The sequence below is a fragment of the Delphinapterus leucas genome, chromosome 12 (genome assembly GCF_059928025.1).
Source record: "Delphinapterus leucas isolate spDelLeu-1000000601 "Yukka" chromosome 12, BTC_Dleu_Yukka2, whole genome shotgun sequence".
In the NCBI taxonomy this organism is placed as follows: Eukaryota; Metazoa; Chordata; class Mammalia; order Artiodactyla; family Monodontidae; genus Delphinapterus; species Delphinapterus leucas.
The window spans coordinates 19,010,677-19,024,911 of record NC_143140.1 but is presented as its reverse complement, the minus strand read 5'-3'; the positions used below and the strand labels follow the sequence as shown (position 1 = coordinate 19,024,911).

The 14,235-nt window shown below is 38.1% G+C and overlaps 1 pseudogene; it reads right to left on the bottom strand.

Annotated features, from left to right (window-relative positions):
- Positions 1 to 13,121, bottom strand: part of LOC111183284 (serine/arginine repetitive matrix protein 1 pseudogene) — a 31,391-nt pseudogene extending 18,270 nt beyond the window's left edge.
- Between the last annotated feature and the right edge of the window lie 1,114 nt (positions 13,122 to 14,235).

The window sequence follows — 14,235 nt, the reverse complement described above, 5'->3', positions numbered from 1 at the left end:
TCTATCTTAACAAGAGGCTAATAGAAAATATCTAAAAATTGACAATCAAGAGAGTCCATTTTATTCACATTATTTGCAGAAATGCAGGTAATCTCCAGGGGAAAGAACTGTGAGTGGTAGTGATGGGGCAGTGAGCTATTTTTTTTTGTTTAAGTCCTCTGACTTGTCAACCATAGGTGAGTGTTACCTTGCCAAAAGTTTAAAAATTTAAAGATATATAGAAAGGACGTATGCTATGTCACCTGAAAGATTAAAAATGACTCCCAGTTCGGCACAGTGTATGACTACAGCCATAACCATGGCATTAATATGTGTGAACAAAGAATGTGTCAATCAGAAAAAAAAACATGTTGAATGTGCTCATGTGCATGTAACGATGTAAAGAGAAGAGCAAGCCTCTACCAACAGACACAGGGAAGAGTGATTTGACTTAAATTAACTGCAAAACTTTGCTTAAGATCACATGCTCTGTTATGGTCTGAATGTTTCTATCCCCCCAAAATTCATATGTTAAAATCCTAACCCCCAAATTGATGGTATCAGGAGATGAGGCCTTAGGGAGGTGATCAGGTCATGAGGGCAGAGCCCTCATAAATGGAATTAGTGCCCTTTTCAAAAAAGCCTGAGAAAGCTTCCTTGCCCCTTCCACCATGTTAGGTTACAGTGAGAAGCCAGCCCTCTCACTGTGGGCCTCACCAGAGACCAAATCTGCCAGCGCCATGGTATTGGACCTCCCAACCTCCAGAACTGTTAGAAATAAATTGTTGTTTGCAAGCCACCGAGTCTGTGGTGTTCGGCATAGCAGCCAAACAAACTAAACACGCTCCATGTTATCATTCCATACTCAGCAAGCAACCTTGTGTTTATAATCAGACTTGTCACTGCAGCAAGCCTGTAGGGAGAGAAACCTCGTCACACCATCACAAGTATTCCAGTCTGTGTAGTTTTATTTTACTCTAAATTAATACTTTGGCATTCAGAATTATACCTAAGTCTCTGGAGAACCTAGTTATTCTATGTGAACGTCTTTTAGCCTGTTAAACTCTGTGAGACTAACAGAAAGCATGGCCTGGGAGACTAAGCATAAGGTTTTGGACAGCGTTTAACTCATCATGGACCTCCTGCTAGACAACCACTGGGCGTCTTCTGGGAATTCCTGGGCTTTACAACACCTGTCTTTCTGCCTTCAATGGTTTGACTAGGCCTCCCTTTGGTTAGATCAGTATACATCTTTGCTTTCCTCCAACTTCCTTGATGTCTATAAGGCTGCGAGTCATTCATTTTTGAATAATCCACACAGAATCAGTGCTCTAAGAAACAGGCAACAGTTCTTGGGTCACAATCTCAGTCCTTTGGATTTGCTCTTAAAGTTTGAGAAAAAGCTGAAGAGGAAAACATAACCAGACACAAAATCAAGTGTGGCATATCTGAGACTGGAGAAAGCGGGCCCCTCCAGGACAGACCTTTCACTCAGAAGGTCCTGTAATCAGAGGCAGATTTGCTGTGAAGCTAATGAAGCTTAACTTCAAGGCGGCTCACTTAGAGGAGGCCTAGGGGATTCCTTTGCAATGTGTTCATTTCTCTAAAACTTTCAAAAGTGAGAGACTTTAATACAACTGGTTAGGCTGCTGTCTCTTTCCTCTCGACTTCCTCTCCATCACAAATCCCCTGGAGTGAGTTGGCAATGGAGGAGCCACAGGCCTCTTAGAATCTGGCTAAGGGAAAGCTGAGGTGGGGATATACTTACTTGGGTTTAATATGTTTACATTTCACAGTTTTTTCCACATATAGTTCAATTGTTGTTGATTCACCAGGCATCACTGAAATGAATGTATATATCCAGAGATCATATCGTGATATGAACAGGCCCTATGATTCCCAGCACAGGACATCTGTAAGTAGGAAAGAAGAAATAAGGTTTGAAATGTATGGAGCCAGAAAAGTATGGGGAAAATTCTTCTAATTATCAGACATGTAACTGTAAGGGGAGTTCTCATTGACACCAAGCAAACTGGAAGCTCTATTCCTTCAGGAATATTCTCAATAATGCAGCATGCATCAGAGCAGCAATACAAACAGTAAGTATAGCTTATTTTGCAATATCTCATGTTGAATGCATCCCAGCTCTCAGTTATGAAAAACACACTTTAATCAGCTACGGTAGAAAAACAGCTTCGTTATCTTCTGTAGTTGTTATAGTGAATATTACAAAATCATTTGTCAGAGAACAAGATAATGAAAGAGCATTCAACTAAATATATGGGGAACAGTACTGTGGGATTTGTGAGGCAGTTCATTAATAAATGTATTAGAGTAAGTTCGCTTCTAGATTTTTAAACATTCAGAGACTATGTAAGTTTTAAAATTTTTGTGGGTTTTTTTCTTATCCTATATAAATGTTCACATTTGTATCTAACTTTGTGGTTTAAACTTTTTATTCCTTTTATTAAAGAGGCCCTCCCCCCCGGCCCCAAATTGTATAATCTTCAGGCAAGACAAAGCTGAGCTCCAACGCTTCATGTAATATCAAACTTAAAGTAGTCTCTTAAAATACAAAGTAAAAGATAAAGGGTACTCTGTGCACAAGTTATTACCAGCCCTTACATGGCATGTGCACAGAGAAGGTTGTTTCCAGGGAATAAAAAAAATGTAGAAATATTCAGTTTAAATGTCTTGACAAATCATACCAACACAAGTTTCAATCAGTTGCACCTAACTTTCCCTAACTTCCTCTTCTAGGTGACCTTTTCAAAGACAGTTTGTTTATTAAAGGAAAGATGCCAAGAAAAACATCTATTTGGATGTTCTCTAAAATTCCAGACACTTTTACAAGGTAAAAAGTACCTTGTAAAAAAAACTTAAGGCATGTTGCTCATGTGAAGGCTGTCAGTGGTATTACAACAAAAGAAGTCCCATTTAGGAACAAGTGAGGTAGCTGTCCTAAATGATTTCCAAAATCATAAAAAATGAACGCGACCATCAAAGTAGAAATGGATAATAAGTTGCACTCCAATTCTGCATTTATGAAAATCAGGAAAGCACAAACTGAGATAGCTAGGAATGTTTATTCTCTCCAGGTAGAAGCCCAAATTATACAATAAAATTTAACAGCAAATATAAACGTCAGGACTATAATATTAAAATGTAACAATCTTTGGCATGTCTCTGTGAAGGGTTTATCATCCAAATACAATGCAAAGAGAAAGCATAGAGGCTCCTACTGGAACAAAAAGAAAGAAGGGAGAAAAGAAAGCTAATTCAGTCATAAGCAGAAAAGTAGGAAGTGATGGAGAGACAGGAGGCATGACGTAGTGAAAGAAGGAAGGAGGGCAGCTTAATGGAGGACCCGTGGGTGCCCAGCCATGAATTAAGTGTTTTATATCCTTGGACATCACTTAACAGTCACAAACCCTGAGTGGTAATTATCATAATAACCATTTTACAGAATAAAACATTTAAGCAAAGAGAATAAAATCACTGTCTGAGGACACATAGCTGTAAGAGATGAAGCCTGAGTTCACAACCAGATCTGTCTGACTCAAGCCCACACTCTTTTCATTCTCAAGGTCCAGATGTCATGGACGGCACTGGAAGCAGAACTTCTATTTGCACATTGTTGGTTGGCTAGACTTGGTAACAACAACAAATATACTACTGCTAACGCAGCACATATATTTAGTGCTTACTATGTGTGAGACAGAATTCTAAGCACCTGACATATATTGCTTTATTTAACCCTAACAACTGTGTATGGAAAGTACGATACTATTAATTCCATTTGACCAAAGGGGACATTTGTAGCATGGATTTCTGCTCCCTAGGCTTCTTCTTTACCTTACCCCCACTGGATGATCTGAACTAAATGATATTAAGGGTGCCAATGAGATTCTTTATCTGTTGTGGCAATGATGGAGGGGAGGGAGGAGATTAAAACAGATCAGAAGAAGGAAGATAAATCTCCAAGAGCCATAGAGACCCTCTTTTTATATTTTCTTCTCTTTAGCATTGTAAAAGCAGTATTGATTGTAATAGAAATGCAAACTCTTCGAAGTGATTAAAGAGTACATTTCCTGCCACACCCACTGTAATCCCACTTGCAAGCAGTTAGATTGATGCACATAAACATACACACTAAACTAGAGCTCATGCACTTAAGTTGGCTTCATGATACATGGTGCTATTTTATAAATAGTAGTCCATATTGTGTATGTACCATAATTCATTTAAGCAGAACTAAAAGGGTTTAAATCTATTCAAGATTCCTGTATCAACAAAAGAAATTTCCCCTATGTTTCTGTAGAAACATATCACAGGGTTCTTCTAGTTCCATCACCCTTCCCTACTCTTAGTAGATGCTCAGAGCTCTACCGTGTCAGCAGATCTCTTAACGGACCTCTACAAAACTGACTCACCAGATTAGCCGACACTCTGCTTCCCCAGTGAAATATAGCCGGTGATGACTGCAGTTCACTAAGTGCTCAAAGCTGCCAAACTGCTTTCTATTGGGTCTCTTCTGCTTCCACCAGTTTCCAAGAGTCAGTTGTGTTTCGACCCAGATAAGTTTGTGCCAGTTTTACATGTTATTCTAATTATATTCTAATTATAAATTAAAGAAATATGAGTATAAATATAGCTGTTTATATGAAAGTGAAATTACATTTTTTTAACTTAACAAAGGTGAGTCGCTAAAAATAAAAGTGCTATGAAATTAGATACAAAAGAAAACTATAAAAATTGGTGGGAAATTTACAAAGCTCTACCAGGATTGTGCACTCAGATTGCTTTGCACATGCCTTTAAATTTTTATTTTAGTACTGGAAATACATCTACATACTAAGGAAAAATATTGTCCTTGAAAGGACAAAGTTGATTTCTTCCCTAGTCACAGTAAAGAGCTAAAGAGGTGTGGGAATATTTGTCTACTCTACAAGGAATGCTTAAAAGGTTAACCTTATTTTAGAATATATATAACTGACACAATTTTAAAAGAGAAAGCATCACATTAGTTAATATGCACCTTATCTCCTTACCTACCTGCCAAAACATGTAAAAGGAAGTAAGTATTTAGGAAATATTATCCTTTTACTGAGTATATCTTGAAGAGTAATGAGAAAGAAATGATAGATTTTAAGCTTTAATTGAAAAAATGGAGAAACAATTAGAAAAATAAATAAATATAAATAAATGTTCAATGCAAAGATGTAAAATATATGCTGTCAAAATGTCAGTGATGCAATTTATGTGAAATGTCTTTAAAAATGTAAAGCAACATAGAAGTATAATGTATGTAGATGAGAAATGAATTCTTTTTCAGAATTGAAATAACAAAGTTTCTGTGATCTTTGTTAGAAAAAGGCTACACGCATACAAGGAAATAACAGTCTTTCTAGGGAAAAACAAATGGTTTAAGAAGGTAGAATTCATACTATAAAGGATGTTTACATCTATTTTTTAAAATTATTTGTTTATTTATTTATTTGCACCAGATCTTAGTTGCCACATGCGAGATCTTTAGTTGTGTTGCAGCCCCTTGCATTGGGAACATGAAGTCTTAACGCTGGACCACCAGGGAAGTCCCTACATCTATTATTTTTTTATTGGAGTATAGTTGCTTTACAATATTGTGTTAGTTTATACTGTACTGCAAAGTGAATCAGCTATATGTATTAGACAATATAGAAACAGAATAGATTATCATGTGCAAGTGTAATTTATCCAGGAGATGTAGAGTTAGTTTAATTTTTAAAAATCAGTGTAATTCTACCATACGACCCAGGAATCCCACTCCTGGGCATATACCCGGAGAAAAGTATAATTCGAAAAGATACGTGCACCCCAGTGCTCATTGCACTATTTACAATAGCCAGGACATGGAAGCAACCTAAATGTCCATCAACAGAAGAATGGATAAAAGAGATGTGGTACATGTATACAACGGAATAAGACTCAGTCATAAAAAAGAACAAAATAATGCCATTTGCCACAACTTGGATGGACCTAGAGATTGTGATACTGTGTGAAGTAAGTCAGATACAGAAAGACAAATATCATATGATATCGCTTATATGTGGAATCTAAAAAAAGGGGTACAAATGAACTTATTTACAAGAACAGAAGTAGAGTCACTGATGTAGAAAACAAACTTACGGTTACCAGGGGATGGGTGGAGGGAGGGATAAATTGGGAGACTGGGATTGATTTATACACACTACTATACATGGTAGTGAAACTAATAGGTTACTAATAATAACCTGCTGTATAGCACAGGGAACTCTACTCAATACTGTGTAATGGCCTATATGGGAAAATAATTTCTTTTTAAAAGAGTGGATATATGTATATGTATAACTCAGTCACTTTGCTGTTCACCTGGAACTAACACAACATTGTAAATCAACTATACTCCAATAAAAATTTTTTTAAATCAAGAAAAGATGAAATAAAGCAAAGTGCCTATAATGTTTCCTCAATAAATTCCATTCTTTCTGCTTCAAAAATAAAAAAAATTAGGTAGGATTTTTCTAATAGCCATTCCAAGCTTTATAAATCTTAGGAAAAACTTAAACACATACATCCATTTGTCCTAAATCAATCCTACCAGTAACATAGCGAATAAAACAATAAGTAGCAACCCTGAATCTTAATATAAATTGTTATTTAAAATATTTAGAAAACATTTACAAATTTCATAATAATCAACACTTAATCATTTGCTTATTAGAGAGAGACGCCTAAGTATAGAATATAAATTAAATAAGTTTACAGCCCAGTACCAGCCCAGCTCTTGTTGTACAGAACAGAAGCTATTCTTTTAATTGTAATTTTATAAAATACTGACTTTAACAACCCCTCCATATATTCATCAACATTCTGATCCTTAAAGGAGACAAAACAGGTGAGCAAATAAATTTAGTTTTTAACAAGGCATGTTGTCTGGACAGGTAATAAATCATTTGCGAATAGAAAATTTCATTAAAAATGGATCTGGGCTTAGATAAATATGCCCAATAACATTGGCTTTTCTAGCCAACCCAGCAAGACAAAGATAAGTTATCTGATATATCAAGGTACAAATACTGGAAAGGAAGAAACAATGTTATTATTTGTAGGAAATCCTGCTGGAAGAACTGATTAATGCAACATGTCGGGGTACAATTTGACAATATGGGGCAAAAACTTACCTTTGATGCAATCATTTTAGCACAAGAAATTTACTTAAAGTAGATAACTAGAGAAGTGAGCAAATATTTGTGTGAAAGATGTTTATCATAGCTTTATTTCTTTGGTTAAGAAAAAAATAGAAACACCCTTTATGGCCCAAACCATAGAATTGGTTGAATAATACCTATAAAATGAGAGATATATTATAATCAGTTATGTGGACTTAATTCATCTGAATACAAATCAGCTGGAAAAAGTCGTTGGCCATGGGTGTTGAGCACCTTCTGGTACATCCTTTCTCAGTGAGCTCAGTTACAAGTCCAACCTCCTCTGCCCTGAGGCTGTTTGGGAATCTAGACACAGGGGCAGTAAAGTAGGTCAAGGCGGCCACAGCATAAGACTCCTCAGGTGGGGCTTGTTTATTGCCTACTACAAAAGATGCTGAGCCCTTAGCCCCAGGTTCCTGAGATAAGTTGCAAATTATTGTGCATAGAGCTCTCATCCAAGCCATTGAGTTATCATGCTAATGCTCCTGCTGGTTGCTGTGCCGTGAGTAATGAACTGTCTTTTCAGACTCACTGAGAATCTTAGTCTACCTTCGGCACCTCTGTTATGAGGGCTGAGGTTTTTCCTTAACCGACTCCTTGCTTCTTCATCTGCCAATTCTGTGTCACTTCACTTCTTTGTGTTCTGCTTTCTGTTCCTCAAACACAGGGCAATAATAATGCATATTTTCTAGACATATTTGAAGATTAAGTGAGATAATACATGTAAAGCACTTAGAACAGTGCCTGGCACGTAAAAGTGTCCAAAAAGTATTTAGCAATCATTATTATCAACATCATCCCCATTATCATTAGAATGACACAATATATTTAGTAAATACCAGAAGCTGTGTTATATTTGCTAAATAAAACAGATAAAACTCTGTGCACAAATGGGGAAAATGTAAACAATTGTTGAATCTGAGTAAAGAGTATACTGAAGTTCTTTGTACTAATCTAGCAAATTACACGTAAGTTTAAAATTAAATCAACATAAAGTTACCTAAAAATCCAGTGAGTACAATCAATACCAGTATGAATTTATCTATACACAATGCATTTATATATGTGTATGTGTGTATGTGTGTGTGTGTGTAACACACAGACATCCTATGCACACTTATAAACACACATAGAAAAAATAAATAAAATGTCTCATTGATCAAAAGCAATTGCCCTGCCCGATGTGATCTGGTACAACTTTCTTTTTTTGCATTATCTCATTATTTTCCAAATAGACGTAAATCGTGCTTAAAATAGAAAAAAAGAGCGTCTTATCAAAAAAGGAAATTAACAACTCTTTTTATGGGAAGTTTTGCATAAATAAAGGCTTCAAAATACAACTCAGCCCCTATGTCTTTATATCAATATTTAAATGAAGAAATTTAAATGAGGTATTTCAAATAATGTTCATTATTTGAGTAAGTTGGGAAATTAGGCATTCAGAAACTCATGAAGTTAACGACTGAATAAATACATGAACGTGCATGAAGTTTTGGGTTCCAACTCAGTTTGGACTCCCAGAAAGTTTACCGCACCCCCCAGCCTTAAATAACCATGGAAGTGAAGGAGCTGGTGCCTTTGAACCAACCGCCAGACTTTACTTGATCAGATGAACGCATGTTCAAGTTACATAGGGCAATTCTAATTATAAATTAACACATTGATCAGAGGAAAAGATCTGGCACTGAGTGGGAAGATCAGAATACGTGAAATTCCAGTACTGCCTGCTCAAAACAAAGGAGAATGAAAGAATCATCAGGAGTGAAGAAAAAAGAGTAAAGCCTGAGTTGGCAGAATCTCAACAATCGAATTTAGGTTCCAAAGGAGTCTTTGTTGCCTGGTTCGGTTTCCTGACCCACAGCACAGATCTCAAAGGGCTCCCTGGAGTGAGGAGAAGAATCTCTTTCAGGAAAACTTTGCCAAAAGTTTGTTTTCTTCAAATGAGAAGGCTAATAAAGATGACTGTCATTCTCCCACGTAAGGCAGAAAGTGCCAATATTCACATGTTTCTGCTGGAAACTTCATATTATTCAAGAAACAATAAAAGCACACTCTAACATATGAATATATTTGACATTTTTAACCATTGGACTTTTTCCATATTCATCTATTCTATCTACTCTTGGATATAGCAGCTGAATAATGTTTAACAGAACTTCAGAGAGCGACCTTGTTCCTAAATAAAAAAGGTTTTAATTATAAAAGTAATTCTGATAAACAAGACAAAGCTTCCTACGTAGAGTGACAGATGAAAAAGTAAGCACTACTTTAATTCCAAATGTCCCAAAGAGAATGCAGTATTGGGTCATAGCAAGAGAGATATATCACTATAGATGCTTTCACTACAAATGATGAAATATCAAGAGAAAAAAATGCTGCCCCAAGAATTCCTCATCTCTCATAACAATAAATGCCCAAGGAGGTGGCTCCAAGGTTGGCTACTTCAGTATCTCAGTGTAGAGAGAACTCTACATGGACCCACATTAATTGCTACTTTCCCATGCAACACAACCCCAGACAACATCCAGAGGCTGGAAGGATCAACTTACAGTCTTGGGTTCCTTTACCAGAGGCCCCCAATATACATCCCATTACATCTCACTGACTGAGGTTTTATCTCATTTCCACACCTAATCCAATCACTGCAAAGGGGGAAGGAATTACTGTGATTGGCTTAGACATTCAACCCCTGGGGTGCCCAATAATGAGAAAAAATGGAGATTCTGCTGACAAAAAATACTTGTGGGAGAGGCACAGGGGAGTTCCGGACAGTGTAAGACAAAAACCAGATTCTTTACCGTAATATATGATGTCAGCCCATCTTTTTAGCCCTTCAACTCCGTTCCTCTGCAAACCCTACACTCTTCCGCTGCAGCTTTACCTGCTGTTTCCTGAACAGGCCAAACATACTCATCTCATCTTGAAAATTTGCTCCCATCCTTATATGGCATGTCTCCTCACTTTCTTCCAATTATAATTATTTTTCTCTCCCAAAGCCTCGTTCAAAAGCAACCTCATCTTATCTCCCATAGAAGAATGCACACCTCCTTTCTCTAGCCTTCTGTAGTTTGGAACTTCTCTATCTGGTACCTTGCCTTTCTGCTTTGCATCAGTCTAACCTCACTGACTCCACTGGAATAAAAGCCTCTTCAAAGCAGAAATGGTGTCATCTTCATCTTTTACATGTGACTCTGGTGCTTTCAATGTAAAAGTGATTTAATAAGCACCTGTAGAATTCATCTAAAATGTCATCTCTTTTAGAAATGCTCAGTAAAATTCCTCAACAGGGCCCTGACTGTCATTCTCAATTTCTGTTAAGAATCTAGGAGATAGGTCACCTTGAAACTAATTTCAGAGTAAATTCAAACTGGATTGTTAAGATTTAATGGCATCTTTTGGTTGTCTATTTTTAGAGAAATACATTTACATTTTTAAAACTTCTAGAGGATTTACAGTATTACTCTACCTCACATGAATCTTCGGGATATTTCTGTTAAGAAGCACAAAAAGAGATCTTAAACAACTCATTAGATCCTGCTCTGACTCTGCCCTTTTCCATTTATCAAGTCTTATTTTTTGTCTTCTTTGTGTTTATTCTAACGATCTCTCCCCTCATTTAATAATACAACTTTCAAAATAAGGATGAATTAAATCAAATATTGCAAATTCAAAGAGATAATATAGAACAAACATTTACATCTCTCCAATCAAAGGAGAATCTTATTTTAAAAGATATCCAGAAAGGAGACACCATAATCACCTTGGTAAGTCATGTTTAACATTTCCTAATCAGGTAACTTTTCTTTTGATCTGGTCTAAATCTTTTGTGCTGCATCTTGAACCCCCCTCAAACTTACTCTGTTTGTAATAGAGATAATACTAGACTCTTTGTATCTATGTTAACCATGACTAAGGATTGTTTGGGTTTTTGTCTTGGTTTGGTCACCCAGCATCTAAATATTCTGGCTTGCCTGTGGAATTCTCAAACGTACGAATCTTAACAGAAGTAGAGTGTATCTATCTTTCCCCACAGAAGCAAAAAAAGTCAGATCCTCTTAACCTTAAACCCCTTCCGGATAGCATATAGGCTTGTAACATAGACTGGAACAGTGATTCAGCCACTAGTGATACAGGAGAGATTCCATCCTTGAATGGCAACAGTGGCGCTGGGGCCATCGCTGTTACCAGTGTCATGGGAGGTCTTGTAAGCTCTGGTGTCCAGTGTTCAGAAGTACCAGCAGCAGGGTCCTGTGTCATAAGACTGGCCCTGGTGGCCTGCTCTTCTTCATTCCTGCCTGTTTCCCAAGACTGTTTCTCCAGTATTCTCAGAAATTCTGTGAGTTTCCAAATCTCCATTCAAACTTCTCTTATGCGTCAGTCTCTGTTACTTGCAGATAAGAACCACAGCCTGTATTTTATGTAACACTGCAAATGTCAACGCTCATATTCCTCTGGTACTTAGTCTCAAATTACTTTTCCTTTTCTTAATTTATTTATTTTTGGCTGTGTTGGGTCTTTGTTGCTGTGTGCGGGCTTTCTCTAGTTGCGGCGAGTGGGGGCTACTCTTTGCTGTGGTGCACGGGCTTCTCATTGCGGTGGCTTCTCTTGTTGTGGAGCACAGGCTCTAGGTGCACAGGCTTCAGTAGTTGTGGTGCGCGGGCTCAGTAGTTGTGGTGCACGGGCTTAGTTGCTCCGTGGCATGTGGGATCTTCCCAGACCAGGGCTTGAACCTGCGTCCCCTGCATTGGTAGGCAGATTCTTAACCACTGCACCACCAGGGAAGTCCTCAAATTACTTCTAAATCATTATTTTATTTGTATGTGAAAATTCAAAAAATTAGTGTTTTTGTTCTTCATTTTGGTCTTTTTATTTCTGATTTATGAGTTTAGAGGAAAAAGTTGAGGATGAACTTTGTGTAACTCTTTTCTACATTCCTTTAAAGTCTGAAATTCAGAAATGGATATAGAACTCGTGTGAAGTTCTGTGAATGCTACTGATATGGTAAAGTTGCCACTGACCTTTAAACATTCCATAGAAAGCAAGCAGGTACGTGTTATCCATGCGTGAAAGGCCAATTGGTTTTCTCTTGACCAACTTTTCAACAAGGATGGCTTTACACTTCCTGAATAATAATAAATCTCAAAAATGGGCAAGACACATTATTTTGTTCTAAATATTCTATTAATACATACATCTCTGTGTGCAGGAGTTTATGTTTTTGCATACCGCATAGACAATGTGAAGTCTTTACTTTTTTTTTTTTTTTTTTTTTTTTTGCGGTATGCGGGCCTCTCCCTGTTGTGGCCTCTCCCATCGCGGAGCACAGGCTCTGGACGCGCAGGCTCAACGGCCATGGCTCACGGGCGCAGCCGCTCCGCGGCATGTGGGATTCTCCCGGACCGGGGCACGAACTCGCGTCCCCTGCTTCGGCAGGCGGACTCTCAACCACTGCGCCACCAGGGAAGCCCCAGTCTTTACTTTTTGACCTTCTGACTGAAGCACCTCAAAGAGCAACAGATATCCAAGAAAATCAGTCTGTTTTGAATTCAGTGGAACCCTGGAACTTTAAAAGAGCCCAGCTGCTGCTCTCAGAATAAGAACCTTTCTGAAATGGTCAGAAATAAGAATTTTGATACATCACAATTATACGCAAATTAACATTTCATTGGTCCTATCAAAATTATATGAGAAAACAAACTCATAAATTCTGATGATAAAAAGACAGATAATTGTCCACCTGGGCTACCTCTCATGTCCGGGTGGCTCTCTCAGTGGTCATGCTGTCGCTTCTCCTCTTGCCTCCTCCATCACACCCCACCCCATCTCACCCATCTCCCCTTCGTCGCCTGCTCTGTGGCTTGAGAGACTAATTTCAGATGGCATCTCCTGGGCCCTTTTGCTGGCCAGCTTCATTCAGGCCAAGGGAAATGATAAGCAAGTCAGAGGGCCAGAGGGGAGAGAGGTTGTGGTACTCTGCCCTGTTGTTCTCTGCTCTAGAAGCCAACCTCTTAAAATATCCACTTTCCTCCATGACTACAGCTCCCACTGGGTCTCCTCTCCTCCATGGTTCTAGCTTTCATTGGACTCCAATAACTCCAATTTCCTTCCATGTTCTGTTGGCACTAAGGGTGAGGCAGACGTTTCCTTTTGCTCTCTGTGGGCACCTCACCAGCCCCTGCTCATTCTCTTGACTGTGACCCACACCTGGGTGGGTAGTCCCTTAATTAAGTCTGTCCACTTGAACCACCCGGGGTATATTCTACCAAAATCCTAACAGCTTACAGGATGTAACAGCTTACGTGACGTATTTAACATAAACCAAGGCCTTTTTTAATCACCCTTTCAGCCCAAGAACCTGTCTGGTTAGCATCCTGCATCCATTCTTTAGAGAAGGACTCATGGATGCAAAGCTCAGGAAGGCATGATAAACTCAGAATGCTAATTTATTAAAATATAATAATAAATATTGTCAGGAGGGTTGGAAGCCTGCGTCTTCCTGCCAGTTTGCCTTTTTACTGTAGCATTTGCATGAAAACCCAACAGGTAGTCAAAATATTCAAAACTGGACTTGGTTAGTCTAGATTCAGACTGAGGGTAGTTAATTATATTACTCAAATATTTTATGATCTTGAACTAACACAGCCTGGGGCCTCTTCCATTGCCTGTATGACGTCTCCTGAGACACAATTGGCCAGGAGAGCAAGTTCTCTGAAGAGTGCCTCAGGCTGCACTGCTAACTTTTATCACCCTGATTCTTTCACTGAGTTTTTAAGGCAACAATGTGTCCCCCACCTCACCCAAACCCTTTCCACATCCACAGGTCTGATAGGTACATTTCTTCTTTAGAATTTTTTTTCATTTATATAGTCAAATCATATATGATTAAGGACTATTATATCTCGATAAAATGCCTTTCATTCATTCATGTTTTTCATAAGTATATGCTGAGAGTCTTCTCTGTGTCTAACAGATGCTGGGTTTGGGAATATACCTTGAAGAATAAATGTACTCTCTCCCCCATTATGTA